The sequence below is a fragment of the Anolis carolinensis genome, chromosome 3 (genome assembly GCF_035594765.1).
Source record: "Anolis carolinensis isolate JA03-04 chromosome 3, rAnoCar3.1.pri, whole genome shotgun sequence".
In the NCBI taxonomy this organism is placed as follows: Eukaryota; Metazoa; Chordata; class Lepidosauria; order Squamata; family Dactyloidae; genus Anolis; species Anolis carolinensis.
The window spans coordinates 126,965,864-126,980,415 of NC_085843.1; the positions used below are offsets into that span (position 1 = coordinate 126,965,864).

At 41.3% G+C, this 14,552-nt stretch overlaps 1 protein-coding gene across 5 annotated transcripts in view; it reads right to left on the reverse strand.

The window, feature by feature from the left end:
- The window catches only part of farp1 (FERM, ARH/RhoGEF and pleckstrin domain protein 1), a 240,549-nt gene extending 232,512 nt beyond the window's left edge, over nucleotides 1-8,037 (reverse strand). For 2 of the 5 annotated variants that reach the window (XM_016992295.2, XM_003218697.4), the window contains exon 1: nucleotides 7,551-8,036. The gene's annotated coding sequence lies outside the window, so the exon portion shown is untranslated. Of the gene's footprint in view, nucleotides 1-6,985; nucleotides 7,134-7,550 lie in introns of those variants that run through there. The other 3 variants (XM_008106936.3, XM_062975494.1, XM_016992293.2) reach the window with 3 other exon arrangements.
- Nucleotides 8,038-14,552: the final 6,515 nt, after the last annotated feature.

Here is a 14,552-nt window from a genome sequence, read left to right on the forward strand (position 1 = left end):
GATACAGGGAAATGGAGACAACAACAAAAAATACTATTCCTTGTTTATAAATAAAGATCACACAAACTATTTCCTATTGCAGTAACATCCAAGGACCCAAATGGTTTCAGCTCAAGACCCATCAGTACCAGAAAGTGATTGGTGCTTTTATTTTCATGTTCATCTTGCATCATCAACTGTGTATTGTCCTTATTTTTACTTGAAATTCAAATGAATACATTCCCCATGAAAACTATTTTTTAAAATTTGGGATAAACATTAAATAAATCTGTTAAGGGGTTATATCAGTTCTGGCTCAATAAAAGCAAATGCATAAAGAATAATTCTTTATGCACTTGTTAGTTGCAATTTTACCCTTGTTTTTCCAACAAAGCTCTCTTGCTCCTCTTCACTTTATCCTCACAACAACTCTGTGATGTAGGTCAGGCTGAAAGAGGGAGAGAGCGAAGCTGCTCTAAGGTCACCCAGTGAGTTTCAAGGTTGAGTGCCTACAACTTGGATCTCCAATGCCCCAGTTTAACCCTTTCAATCACAGCACCACACTGGCTCTCATCTCTATAATTAGGCCAATGGCACGCACTTCATATGGCCCAAGTCTGATTTCTGTAGTCAATATCATAGACTGAGCAGAGGGCTAATTTTAATCACTTAATGAAATGTCACTTGAATAATCACACTGATTGCAATCGATCCAATCTTAGAGCCATAATTAAATATAACCCTACAATGGGTGCTGTCAATTAAAATGTGTGTGTCTGTCTTCAAGTTACCTGCTAACTTGTGGTGACCTTGTGCGTTTCAGTGTGTTTTCTTAGGCAAGGAATACCCACAGGTAATTTTGCCAGTTCCTTCCTCTGGAATATAGAAACATCACCTGGTATTCATTGGCAGTTTTCAGCTAAGTAGCAACCAGGGCTGACCCTGATTAGCTTTCAAGAAAAAAGAATAATGCAGAAAACAGTTTTACATACACAGTATTCCTGCTCAAAGGTATAACCTGTGGTTCTCTGACAGTGCATCTACTTTGCTTGCTAAAGGATCCAAGGTTCAGTCTGTAGCATCTCTACTAAAATAGGTCAGATTTCAGGAGTTTAAAAGATCTTTGACTCATGGTCAGGAGAATGACAAGTAATCAGAGTGGAAAATAATGATCTAGTCTCAGGCAGCTTCATATGAATTGCATTCTGTTGCCACCCAAATTTATTACCCGCAGGCACCTTTTCATCACAATCTCCATTTTAGAACAACCAACCATAAGTTTATTTAATTTTATCTCTGTCTTTCTCAATGGAGCTTAAGGCAAAGAAAAGGTATAATTTACAACCTTTTAAGAATAAACCAAGCTCCCTGCTAAGCATTCTATGCTAAACCCAGCCTTGGGCAATTGACCAGTTAAAAGTTGTGAAATAATGGTGAAATATTTGAAGAATGTATTGGAAAAAAAGAAACAGGAATGCACTCATTTCCAAGTTAAGGTATAAATCTTATGTTCCCTTCACATTTCAATCTAATAGCGGCCATGCTGATGCAGGTTTCTGAGAGATGTAGTCAGAAAATGCAAGTTGTTAAAGGTCTACTGATAAGACAAGCAACAGAAGACAGAAAAAAGATCTTTGCCTGGCACAAAATTGGAACCAGACAAACCTCACTGGGAAAAGAATTCTGCAACTGGGAATCTCAGGATACGGGTGTTTCCATCATCACAGCAGCCCTTGTGGCTCAACTATTCCTTTATCAATTCTAGACTAACCAATAAAATCAGCTATAAAAACCAGTCCAATGATCTCTAATTCCTTCGCTAAAGGGCCACCTGAGGAGGATAGTCCATTAGGAAAAGGACAGGGTTTTTTTGTTATAAAACAACACATGTATGCCCAAATTTATTTGTAAGGAAGAACAGTTCTATCCATGATGAGGTGGAGTGGGGCTTCAAGCATACTATATAACCTTTTTCATGAGAACCAAATGAGTAAAATAGTTTGAGCACTAGACTCTGAAGACCTGGGTTCAAATTCCCCCTTGACTATGGAGGTCAGCTAGATGACAATGGGCAAGTCAAACTCCCTAAGCCTCAGAGGGAGAATAAGGCAAAACCGCTCTGGATAAATCTCGCCAAGAAAACTCCTGTGCAGTTTTGCCTTGGGTTCACCAAATGCAGAAACAAATCAAAGACAAACAATAAAAACAACAACCCACTCCATTCATTCTGAAGCTTCTTCTAAGACTATTCCTACCTACACAGGATTTTAACTACGAGACATCCATGCTTATCATTTCACGACTGAGGGGGATTGGCATTTCATTATTTTGTTTATCAATAAGAAACACACAAACAAAGCCACTCTTGAGTAACTGACCGACAAATATTGTGAAACCCTCACCAAATATTTAAAGAATGTGTTTAAATATCAACAAAAAGTCACAGATATACTAATTACGAAGGTGAAAGGCAATGATTATTTTTCACAGACCCACAAACAAAAACAGTGAAACACAAACTACACTGCTCACTTTATTACATCTAGTCTTTAGTCCGTATTGTACACTACACCAAGAATTGCCCACCACACACGTTTTCTTATTCATCTTGGTATGATGGAGATCCTGTCTCTCACATTTGTCCCTTATGTACTTTTTATAACCATTGTAGAAAAGGAATTTGCCACCTCATCACCATACTCACATTTTGCATTTCCATTGCTGTCTAGACATGCAAACTCCACACATTCATTAGTATAAATGTCTGTCAGCAGGTGCTTCCCTTCATGTATCTGATAAAGTAGATTGAGTCTATGAGTCTATGATTGTTTATGCTACTGATCTTTCTTTGAGGCCTCATCTACATTACCATGTAATGCAGTTTCAGAATGCGGTTTAAATGCATTGAACTTGATAATATGACTCTACACTGAATTCAATACAGTGTAGATGGGGCCTCAGACACAAAGATGCTGATACTGACTAGCATGGCTATGCCCTTGATTATGCCACACTGGTTCCTATTCAAAATGAAGCCAAGAATATGATGATGCATAATGGATTTGGTAACTGATTACTTCTATATCTATCTTGAGATTTTTTGATCCCTCACTCTCATCCTATTAACTTTCTGTGGGAGTGGCATTGAGGCACACCTTAAGAAAGAATGAATATGATGAGATGTTGAAGCCATATAAAACTAAACAGTGAGCAGATGCTGCTTAAAATATTGGAGCATCATCCTATCACTGCTCGGTTATGACTGACTTCAACATATCATTATAGAAAGTTGTGTGGCTGTTACTTCCACATTTCTTTTAAGGAGCAGAGGTGTGTAGCACATCCATGTATGTGTGTATTTGCTCAGTATTGTACTTGCAAATAATTAACTGTACTTGCATATAATTGTGTTGACATACAGTTAACAGGGTGTGCATGTTAACGATGATATAGATGCAGCCACGATCCCCTATCCCATTCCAAATTCTGGCAATCCTAAGCCTGAGCACATATACACTCTTTCCTCAATTTTTCATTCATGCTCAAAGATGCAACAGACAAAGGCCCAGTGAAGGAAAATAAACATTGAAGTTTAAAGAGGGCAAAACAGTCCCAAGAGAGCTACAGAGCAAGAGGTGTCTACCTATAACTGATGCAGATGGGGGGGGGGGGTGTTTACATGTGTGGGTCAAGAAGCAAGGAGTTTTCTTATCTGCCATTGCTATCAGTCTTGGGATAATTTATGGCTGGAGTCTCTGATGTCATTCAACCTGCTCCAGGTTTTAGAGTGAACTTGCTAAGAGCTGTCCTAGGCATTGCGGCCATGGGAGGAGTCAGCACCTTGGACAGGTACACTCAGGACAGATTCTACCCTACCACTGCCATGGGCCAGGTGTAATTTGTTGTTGGGTATGCATGTAAGTCATTTCTTACTTATATCAACCCCAAGGCAACCCTTTCATTGGATTTTCTTGGCAAGATTTCTTCGGTTGGGGGGGGGGGGGTGCCCTAGCATTCCTCTAAGACTAAAAGAGTGAGTTTCCATGGCTGAGTGTGCCTTCGAAGACTGATCTCTCGGTCTTTTTTTTTAAAAAAAATTTTTTTATTACATTTCTGTTCGTTCTGTTACAAAGGAAAGAACAATCTTTACAATTCATATAATTGATTCTTTTCCTTCCCCCAGTGTGTCTCTCAGTCTTAGTCCAACATTCAAACTACTAGACCACATTGGTTCTCCCAGGTGCAACAGGCTACCTGTGAGAGTCTCCTTTAGAAATTTGCTAACTTTCAAGTACACAGTAAATTGAAGAGTATCTTCATTCTTGAGGCTACAGTGACAATGTGAATGGGTGAGTAAGCCACAAGAGAACATAGCAGGGCTGTCACATTGTTTCTTATTACTCCAAATACAATGTTTTGTTTCAATAGCGAGTCACTTCATGCTTTCAGTAGTGAGTCATCAAGTGTTAAGTTATTGAATGATAAGAAAGGAACTGACGTAAACACACTTGTGGAACAGCACAAAAAGCCTTCTTTCTGATACACCTGAACCAGCTGGTCAAAGAGAGTTCTGCAAACATGGGATTAGAAAGCCAACATGTGTGATCGTTTGAGTATCAGACCATATGAAGATCAGAGTCCAAATTTCTACTGGCCACAGAAGCCAATTGAATGACCTTGGTCAAGTCACATTCTCTCAAGCTGAGAAGAAAACAAAGGCAAAGCACCCCCCAAACAAATCTTATCAAGAAACCCCAACAATAGGGTTGCCAGAATTCAGAAAAAAAAACCATCATCATGAGGTTGGATTCCCTCCAACATGAGTTTGGTAACTTATGATCACATTTTGAGATGTTATATTACAATATACCAAAATATAACTAAAGCCAAAATACAGACAAAATGGTCATCATCTCAATGAACTAGAGTGGTGATTCTCCAGTGTTGGGCTTCCGAGTGTTTTGGGGTTCAACTCACAGAAATCTGAGGGCACTTCTACACAGGCATTTAATCTGGCGTATAAAGAGGGTTTAAAAAACCCATTACCTTCCAAAGAGTCTCCACCTGGATCTGTTGCCCCAGAGCAATTATCTCAGAGCATCCACACTAATCTGGAATAATTTAGATTGGTAGGACATGTGACAGAGGTTTTCCACCATTTTTCTCTCTACCTAGACTTGCTGCAGTGCATGTCCAGAATGCAGGAATGCCTGCAATTTTTAAATGTGGTTATGTGCCGGTGACATGCACACTAGTGCCCCACATGGAAATCTCACAAAGTCTCACACTTTCCACGTGCCTAGGGTATAATGGGCCCCAATGCAGCACATTTTCCAGCTGAGCCCAGACTTTCTTTGGACTTTTTAAAACATGGGTGTTTCCTGTTTAATGCAGTTTCACCAGGACTATAGGCGTGCATAGTTTGGTTACACCCTCCCCTTATAATCCACTTCAATGTAGATTATAATGCCTGTGTAGATCCTAAAAACTGGAGGACCATTTTGGGACCAAGGAATTGCGTGTTCTATTTCATGATACTTCTTTTCATGTTCTCCCTCCACATTCCCACTGAGACTAGGCATTTGTGGAATCTGCAGTTTGTATTGTAGCAAATCCAAATGAAGTTATTTGCTGACCTAACACTGTGGGTTGGTAGGGAAGACCCTTCCATGCTATGTGTTTATATATACCTTCAAGTCAGCTATAGTGATCCCATAAATTTTATAGGATTTTCTTAGGCAAGGAATACTTAGGCCCCTTCTACACTGCCATATCATCCAGATTTTCGTTTTCTTCATGTCAGGAGTGATTTGTGAAACTGCAAGTCACTTCTGGTGTGAGAGAATTGCCCGTCTTCAAGGACATTGCCCAGGGGATGCCTGGATGTTTGATGTTTTACCATCTTGTGAGAGGCTTCTCTCATGTCCCCGTATGGGGAGCTAGAGCTGACAGACAGGAGCTCACCCTGCTCTCTGGATTCGAACAACCAATCTTTTGGCAGCAGTCCTGCTGGCACAAGAGTTTAACCCACTGCACCACTGGGGCTCCTACAATCCAAATTATCGAAGTAGATATTCCACATTATCTGCTTTGAACTGGATTGTGTTAGTCTTTGCCAGTCCCTTCATCTGAAATATGCCCTATACCACTGGCATTCGCTGACAGTCTCCCATTTCAGTACTAACCAGGGCTGACTCTTCTGAGAGTCCAAGATCAGAGGAGCTTTGGTGCCTTTAGGATAATTTAGACCCTTTCCAATGTTACAAGATCTTAATATGCTGTTGAAGCATTGCTGTTAGTTTAGTTATGTTTAAAAAGACGAAATAGCAAGCATACACTAGACTCTTTGTGTCTGCACATCTATATTTCTACCAAGCTGGAAGGGATGCCATCCCAAAGGGAACCCATGCGGAATATATATCCATCCGCGTTTTGCCCAGTGACTTCTTTTGAAAGAGGGGTTTCCTGAAAATTGGGGGAACAGTTGCCACCTTCAAGCTCACCAAGATCAACTCGATGTATATTGACACCGAAGGAAAACAAAAGCCCACCAGACAAGCCATAGACCACCAACAAATCTGCAAACGCTGGACTCATATGCTCCTTCCACACAGCTGTATAAAATCCATATTGAACTGATTTATATGGCGTGTGGACTCAGATAACCCAGGGCCCTTCCATACAACCATAAAACCCAGAATATCAAGGCAGAAAATCCCATAATATCTGCTTTGAACTGGGTTATCTGAGTCCACACTGCCTTATATATTCCAGTTCAAAGCAGATAATGTGGGATTTTATTCAGCTGTGTGGAAGGGGCCACAGATCAAAGCAGATATTGTGGATAATCTGCCTTGATATTCTGGGCGATATGGCTATGTGGAAGGGCCCATAGACAACGGGTGAGACCTGCCTCTCACGCCCACCTTCCCACACAAAGGTGTACGGCAGCCACGCAAACCGGGCAGAGAGAGAGAGAGCAGAAAGCGGCAAGACCCCACCTCACCTTGAAGCAGAGCAAGGCCAGATCTCCCTGCCTTGATACGCCCCCTGCTACTTTGTTGGGAGAGAGAAAAGACTCCCTCCCCAGTTCACCACGCCTTCCCATCAAAAGAGATTCATTCGCCCTTCTCTGGAAATGAGCGGTTCCAGATGAGAAGGGAAACCGGCGGCGTCCTCTCCCCTCCCGGCCTCTACCCGCCCCTCCGTCCCGTCCCTCGCCTTCCTTTGTGCGGGTCCAGAGACAGGAGAAGGAACAGGGCAGGAGGGGAAAGGGACGGAGACAGAGGGATGATGATGATGATGCCAAGAGGAGGCGAGGGCACCGTGCGGGTGTCCCCTTCCTTCCCTCCCGCCAAGGTCCTTCTTCTTCCTCGGAGGCCCCTTGGTCCCAGCAACTTCCCCAGCGGCGCCGCGGAGACAAAAGGCGCAACTTCTGGGCGAGGGAGAGGGAGAAGCAGGCGGGCAGGCTGTGTTCCCCTCGCTGCCGCCCGGGGCTTCCCCTCCCCGGCCACGAAACCCCGTCCTCCCCCTTCTCGCCCGCTCCTTTTCCCTCGCCATTGTTCCCTCACCCTCCGCGACGCTCCTTCTTCTTCCTCTGAGGCGCTGGGCTGCGAAAGAAGTCGTCGGCTGGGGGCCGCCGGAGAGTCCGGGCCATTAAAGGTTCCTGGAGGCGGAGGAGGAGGAGGGAGGGGGGAGGGCGAGAAGCGCCGGGACTGAGGTCGCCATGGCGAGGAGGAGGCGGAGGAGGAGGAGGAGGAGAGGGGAAAGGGAGCGGGGCGGGTTCCGTCCCAAGAAGTGGGCTCTGCGACTCGCCACTCCGATCTGGAGCCTGAATCCTCCTCCGACCAGCCCGGCCCCCGCCTCAAGGGGAGGCGGAGAGGGAAGCGGCGGCGGCGGTGGTGAAGAGCCCCCTCCAGCGGCGTCCAGGCGCGCCTCCTCCTCCTCCTCCTCCTCTTTCTCCTGAGGGAGCTCTCTCACCAGGGAGAGAGAGACAGAGACAGACAGAGAGAGAGGGGGGTGTGCCTCGTGCGCCTCCCCGGCTGCCCAAAGGTCGGCTTCCAAAGAGCCAGAAAGAGGAGGGGAAGGGGAACAAAGGGGAAGGGGACCTCGCGCTGAGGGCGGGGCCGGGGAAGAAGGGGCGGGGCTACCTGCCTTGCGCCCCGCCCAGCACAATTCCCACAGAGAAACACCCAAAAGGGGATTTACATCTACACTGCCATATAATGCGGTTTGAAACGACATTGTGCTGTCCAAGCCTTTCATGTCCAGAATTACTGGTACCTTCATCACACTAGACCTTGGATCCACTTTAAATCAACTTTAGAAAAGAGGCTTTAAACCAGGAGTCCTCAAACTTTTAAAGCAGAGGGCCGGTCCACAATCCTTCGGACTGTTGAGGGGCCGAATGATCATTTGGGGGGAAAACCCGAACAAATTCCTATGCACAGTGCACATATCTTATTTGTAGTGCAAAACAACAACAATAACAATGAAAGAACAATACAATATTTAAAAATGAAAATAATTTTAACCAACATGAACCTATCAGTATTTCAATAGGAAGTGTGGGCCTGCTTCTGGCCAATGAGATAGGTTAATTAGGATTGTTGTTGTTGTTGTGTGTCTTCAAGTCATATCAGACTTTGGGCGAGCCTAAGTCCAGAATTATTTAAGTCCAAAATCATTTACTACATTTATTTACTACATTTATATCTCACACTTCTCACCCCGAAGGGAACTCCGAGCAGCTGTATGTACATACAATATATTATATTATTAGCATAGCACAATATTAGCATTATACTATATTGAATTATACCACTATACTGTAATATTATATGTAATATATAACATATACTTAATATTATTATATGATATTATTGTTAGTTTTGTATTGTTTAAAATGATAATATTATTATCAATATTATATGTATATACAATATATTATATTATTAAAACTGATATAAAATATTATATTATAAATGAGGGTGGGGGCCAGGTAAGTTACCTTGGAGGGCCGCATCCGGCCCCTGGGCCTTAGTTTGGGGACCCCTGCTTTAAACAGCTCAACTAGATAAGTCCTGGGCCTCACCAAAACTACAAACCCCAGAATTCTGCAGGAGGCAGAATAATAATAATAATAATAATAATAATAACACTTTATTTATTAACTGGATTTTAAGTGGATTCATGCCCTAGTGTGATGAGTCAGTGGGTTGCTGTGAGTTTTCCAGGCTGTATAGGTAAAGGTTTCCCCTGACATTAAGTCCAGTCGTGACCAACTCTGGGGGTTGGTGCTCATCTCCATTTTAAGCCGAAGAGCCGGCATTGTCCATAGACATCTCCAAGGTGATGTGGCCGGCATGACTGCATGGCGCACCGTTACCTTCCCGCCAGAGCGGTACCTATTGATCTACTCACATTTGCATGTTTTCGAACTGCAGGAACTGGGGCTAACAGCGGGCACTCATTCTGCTCCCGGGATTTGAACTTTTTGTTCTGCAAGTTCAACAGCTCAGCGCTTTAACACACTGTGCCACCAGGAGCCTCCGATGGCCTAGGGGATAAAAACCTCCTGATTTGAAGGTTGGGTTGCTGACCTGAAAGGTGCCAGGTTCGAATCCCACCCGGGGAGAGTGTGGATGAGCTCCCTCTATCAGCTCCAGGGACATGAGAGAAGACTCCCACAAGGATGGTAAAACATCAAAACATCTGGGCGTCCCCTGGGCAACATCCTTGCAAATGGCCAATTCTCTCACTCCAGTTGCTCCTGACCAAAAAACAAAAAACGGGCCCCTTTCAGGCTTTATAGCCATGTTTATTTGCCTTATTTCTATCCCACCTTTCTCTAAGGCAGCTTACATATGGCAACCATTAGTTGCCTTATAATACATACAAACGGACACTTAAAATCAATTACATTTAAAATTAATACATGTTAAACATTTAAAACATTACATTCAATATTAAAATTGCATCATTCGAAAATTATAGTCCAAGGCCGTTCCGTTGTCAATTATCTATAATTCCAAGTCTATTACTGCACTGTACTAATCACTGAAAGCCTGATCCCAGAGCCAAGTTTTTACTTTTCTTCTGAAAGCTAGAAGGGAGGGGGCTGATCTAACGTCGCTGGGGAGGGAGTTCCACAGCTGAGGGGCCACCACTGAGAAGGCCCTGTTTCTTGTTCCCGCCAGCCATGCTTGTGAAGTAAGCGGGACAGACAGCAGGGCATCCCCAAATGATCTTAACCAGAAGCATTCTCTCTTGACGTTTCGCCCACATCTATGGCAGACATCCTCAGAGGTTGTGAGGTATATTGGAAACTAGGCAAAGGAAGTTTATATATCTGTGGAAGGTCCAGGGTGGGAGAAAGCACTCTTGTCTGTCTGAGGCAAGTGTGTTCTTTTCTGTTACCTGGGTTGGAGTTTGATACAGTTTTTAAACACCCTTCCTACATTCTACAGAATACAGGGAGCTTTGTAACTTAGTGAGCTTATTGGAATTCTCTAGTGAAGCTTCCTGAACTGTATATAGCATTATAAGTCTCTGGCAGAAAATACTACCTCATCAACAAACTATAAATACTAGAATTCAGTAGAATGGAATCATGACAGCTAAGGCAATATCCAGGCACTGATATTATATAGTGCAGATACATCACTGTGTGGTTGAAAGTTTGATAATATATTTGCTTTTTGTAGGAAATACGATACTGACTGCACTCCCAAACTCTACTCTTGTTTGCCCATTTGACGTATATAACTGTTTCTGAATTTGAAGTCTCCTTTTAAATATAATGGCCAACAACTATTGATTGACTCGTCCTCTATTAATTTCTCTAACGGTGTATAAATCAGTGGTCTTAATCATATCTGCAGGCAGTTAATTTCCTAAATTAATAAGACATTTATGTCAAGAAGTATTTTCATTTGACTAATGTACTGTGAATAGGTTTTACTGGGTCACCTCAAGATCTAATGGAGCAAGGTTAAAGAAATAAAACTCCATATTTGCAAATATTATTTTGTAAGTCTCTGTTACATTCCCTCATTTTGCTTTGGTTATCTGCCTGCTTCAGATAGAGTATTCATAAGCTTTAGCCAAACTTACCTATCTTGGTAAAATGTTTTAACTTTGTATATTTTTCCTGTATAATCAGTACAGAAAGATGTCCAATTTTGTATGTGAGACCAAATTGCTCAATATGATGAAAAGCCATAAAACTATAACAAAGAGCAGCAAATCAATACTTCCTAAATAGGTGTGCAAATGACAAAATGGTAGAGAGCCAATGTAAGTGAATTAAATGTAAAATTATGGTTTAAGTGAATTATAGTGAGAGAGAAAAAATCTGGCTTTATATATAAGTCTATGAGACTTATACATAAATAATATATTTTATATTCTGCTCTATCTCCCTGAGGGGACTCAGGGCAGATTACAGAACACTCATATGGCAAGCATTCAATGCCGTTATACAATTAACAAGGACAGACAGTACACGGACAGACAGAGGTAAAGGCATTTACCATCTTATTTCCAGCATCTTGAAGGCTGTGCTCGACTCTGACCACAGGGGGGCGGGTGAGGTGCTGTCACTCCATCTTCCATGCTGAGGAGCTTTGTGATCCTCCTGATAGATGTCCATAATGGCACCTTTATTACCTCCCCACTAAAAGCGGTACCTATTTATCTACTCATATTATGTTTTCTATCCGTTAGGTGGGAAGATTGAAAGTCTACCAATTATGGTAGATAGTAGCTTGACACATTTTAATTCTGCTGTCCATGGCAAAGGATTGAACAAACTCCACAAACCAGGAGTTCATTCCACCTGACCCTTGCCTTTTTTACCTGGAAGCATGTACAATTTGTTCTGGCTGTGTTTATGTGTTCTAATAAGGGTATGTATAAATGCACAGAACCTTTTCTGCAAGAAAAACCAAAGCATCCATGTTCAACTTGGGGAGAAAACCAATTAAGCAGAAACATGAAAGGTATTTAATATCATACATAGTGTGGAGTATATGAATAGAGGGACGATTTACTCCCTCTTGTCTCCTAGATGGAGGCATTTGCCCCAAGTAGATGAATTGAGGTGTCAGAAAGGAACAGTTGATACTTAATGTCAAAGAGAAGAAAAAAATTGACATTGGAGGGTTTTTGAAAAAAAAATCCCATGCCCCCCCCCCCCCAAAAAAAACAACAACCCAGCTTTGTCTTGTTTTGGAAACTATACACCTTTAATATAAAGTGACACTGTTTGCTATTCCACCTCAAACAACAAAATGTCTTGAACCACTCATTCTGTAATACTAGAATTATTATGCTAATAATTTAAAGATTATTTTGGGGAGACTACCATATTACACGATTGTAAGGCATTTTGTAGACTGCAAAAATCAAAAGGCACTTCCAACAGTCTGGATCCAAACATTTAAATGAACATTTTATGGCATATCATAAAGTTGCAAACGAAGAAAGAGGAAAAATACTTTCATTTTGATGTACATGAAAGAAGACAGCGAAGATCACAAGAAAAAAACATTTTCTGAAGCTTCATTTTATTCCACATTGTTACATGCTAGAGCCATCATCTTTACATATATCACATACAAAATAACAGATGCCATGTGACAAAAACTAGTATTCCTTGATAAAAGAAGACATTGAAGTAAATATGCAGTCTTACTTTTCTATTGCCCCTGTGATTTAATTGATTTGTAATACTGTTATTGTACTCAATACTGTATTATTTGAGCATTCCTTGATAAAACATTACTGTTTATCTCCAGATGATGTGCAAGTTTGAAGATTGCAATTACAACTTGTCCCAGAAAGTTGTCATTGTTTATTGCAAAGCAATAGAGATATGACTTTGCATCAAAGGTAGTGGAGACTTGAGACTGCTTTTAAAACTGACATCAGATTTGTTCCATTTAGTAAAAATGTTAGTGAATAAATAATAATTTGCTTTGATTTTATTATGAATTTTATAATAAATTCATGCTACAAAAACAGTTTTTTAAATGGGCAGATGTCTGAACATGTTGAACTATCTTTATCAATGCAAGATGAAAGTTTTAGAAGTCAGACCAGAGATATATTTAAAAAGTTCAGCAACACTGTGATACAGGAAGATAATACAGTAGAGTCTCACTTATCTAACACTCGCTTATCCAACGTTCTGGATTATCCAACGCATTTTTGTAGTCAATGTTTTCAATACATCATGATATTTTAGTGCTAAATTTGTAAATACAGTAATTACTATGTAGCATTACTGCATATTGAACTACTTTTTTTGTCTAATTTGTTGTATAACATGATGTTTTGGTGCTTAATTTGTAAAATCATAACCTAATTTGATGTTTAATAGACTTCTCCTTAATCTCTTCTTATTATCCAACATATTTGCTTATCCAACATTCTGCCGGCCCGTTTATGTTGGATAAGTGAGACTCTACTGTATCACTATATTGTGTCCCAATTGCTTTAGCAGTTATTTGTAAAATTAGTAGTTTGGGAGGGGCCAAATCTTTAAGGTATTTAAATAGCTACATGACCTGTTCCCTAGGAAGAAAATCAACCTGAGTAATTGAACATTAAACTTTAACTTCTTTCCTCTGTCAAGCTACATAGTAACCAAAGCCAACCAAGTTATTATGGCACATGAGGCAGAAGATATCACAAATGCTTCCCCACACCCTAGCAGCAAAATTGTAACAATATATGCAATAAGCATTTTATGCATCTTCCAGGTCAATTCCCAAACTTCTGACTGAGGTTGTTAAGATTTCAGTTAGGACCGCAGATAAGGAAGTTTGTGCCTGGTGAGCTTCGATTAAACGTGATCAGCCCAGATTGAGAATAAGTACTCTGGGTTGAAGGCAAAGTTACAGAGGTTTATTGTGATTTGGCCAAATAGGATGCAAGTACAAGCAATACGCTTCAAAATGTACAAGCACAAATTCATAGAAAAATACATGACATTTTATATAGTTCTGACAGCTATTCAGACCTCCTGCTCCCTCACCTGATTGGCTGAGAAGAGAGGCAGACTAGAATCCGCACCAGGATAACCCTTGTGGTTTCCCTGTAGTCACATCCTGAAGGATGAGATTATTGTGTTGGGAAGAAGGGCAGCTGGTAGTTGGTCAGCTTCAAGGATCAATCCCTTCCAGGGACACCTCCTGGGAGGGAGCGACTCTGGAGGAAATGGTGATTTGGATATGCTTATGAGTTTTTAATTAACTCAAGTGTCCAGTTCCATGTGACATAAAGGGTGCAAGACCCAAAAGATAAAGGTGGTAATTTCAGACAATCAAGGGCTTGGCTGCCCTTGGTTAATGAATTAATGTTTGCTGAGCCCCCTCTTCCACAGGAGTGACATACTCTCAATCTCAAGTTGAATGAACAAACATCCTGAGCTCATCCTAGTGACAAAGAGAATCATCTGCCTTCAGGATACATTTTAATATATATATATATTTGATATAGTTTATATATTTAAGAATTGACACAATACATAAGTGATACAACTTACACATAAAATCTCACGTTGACAC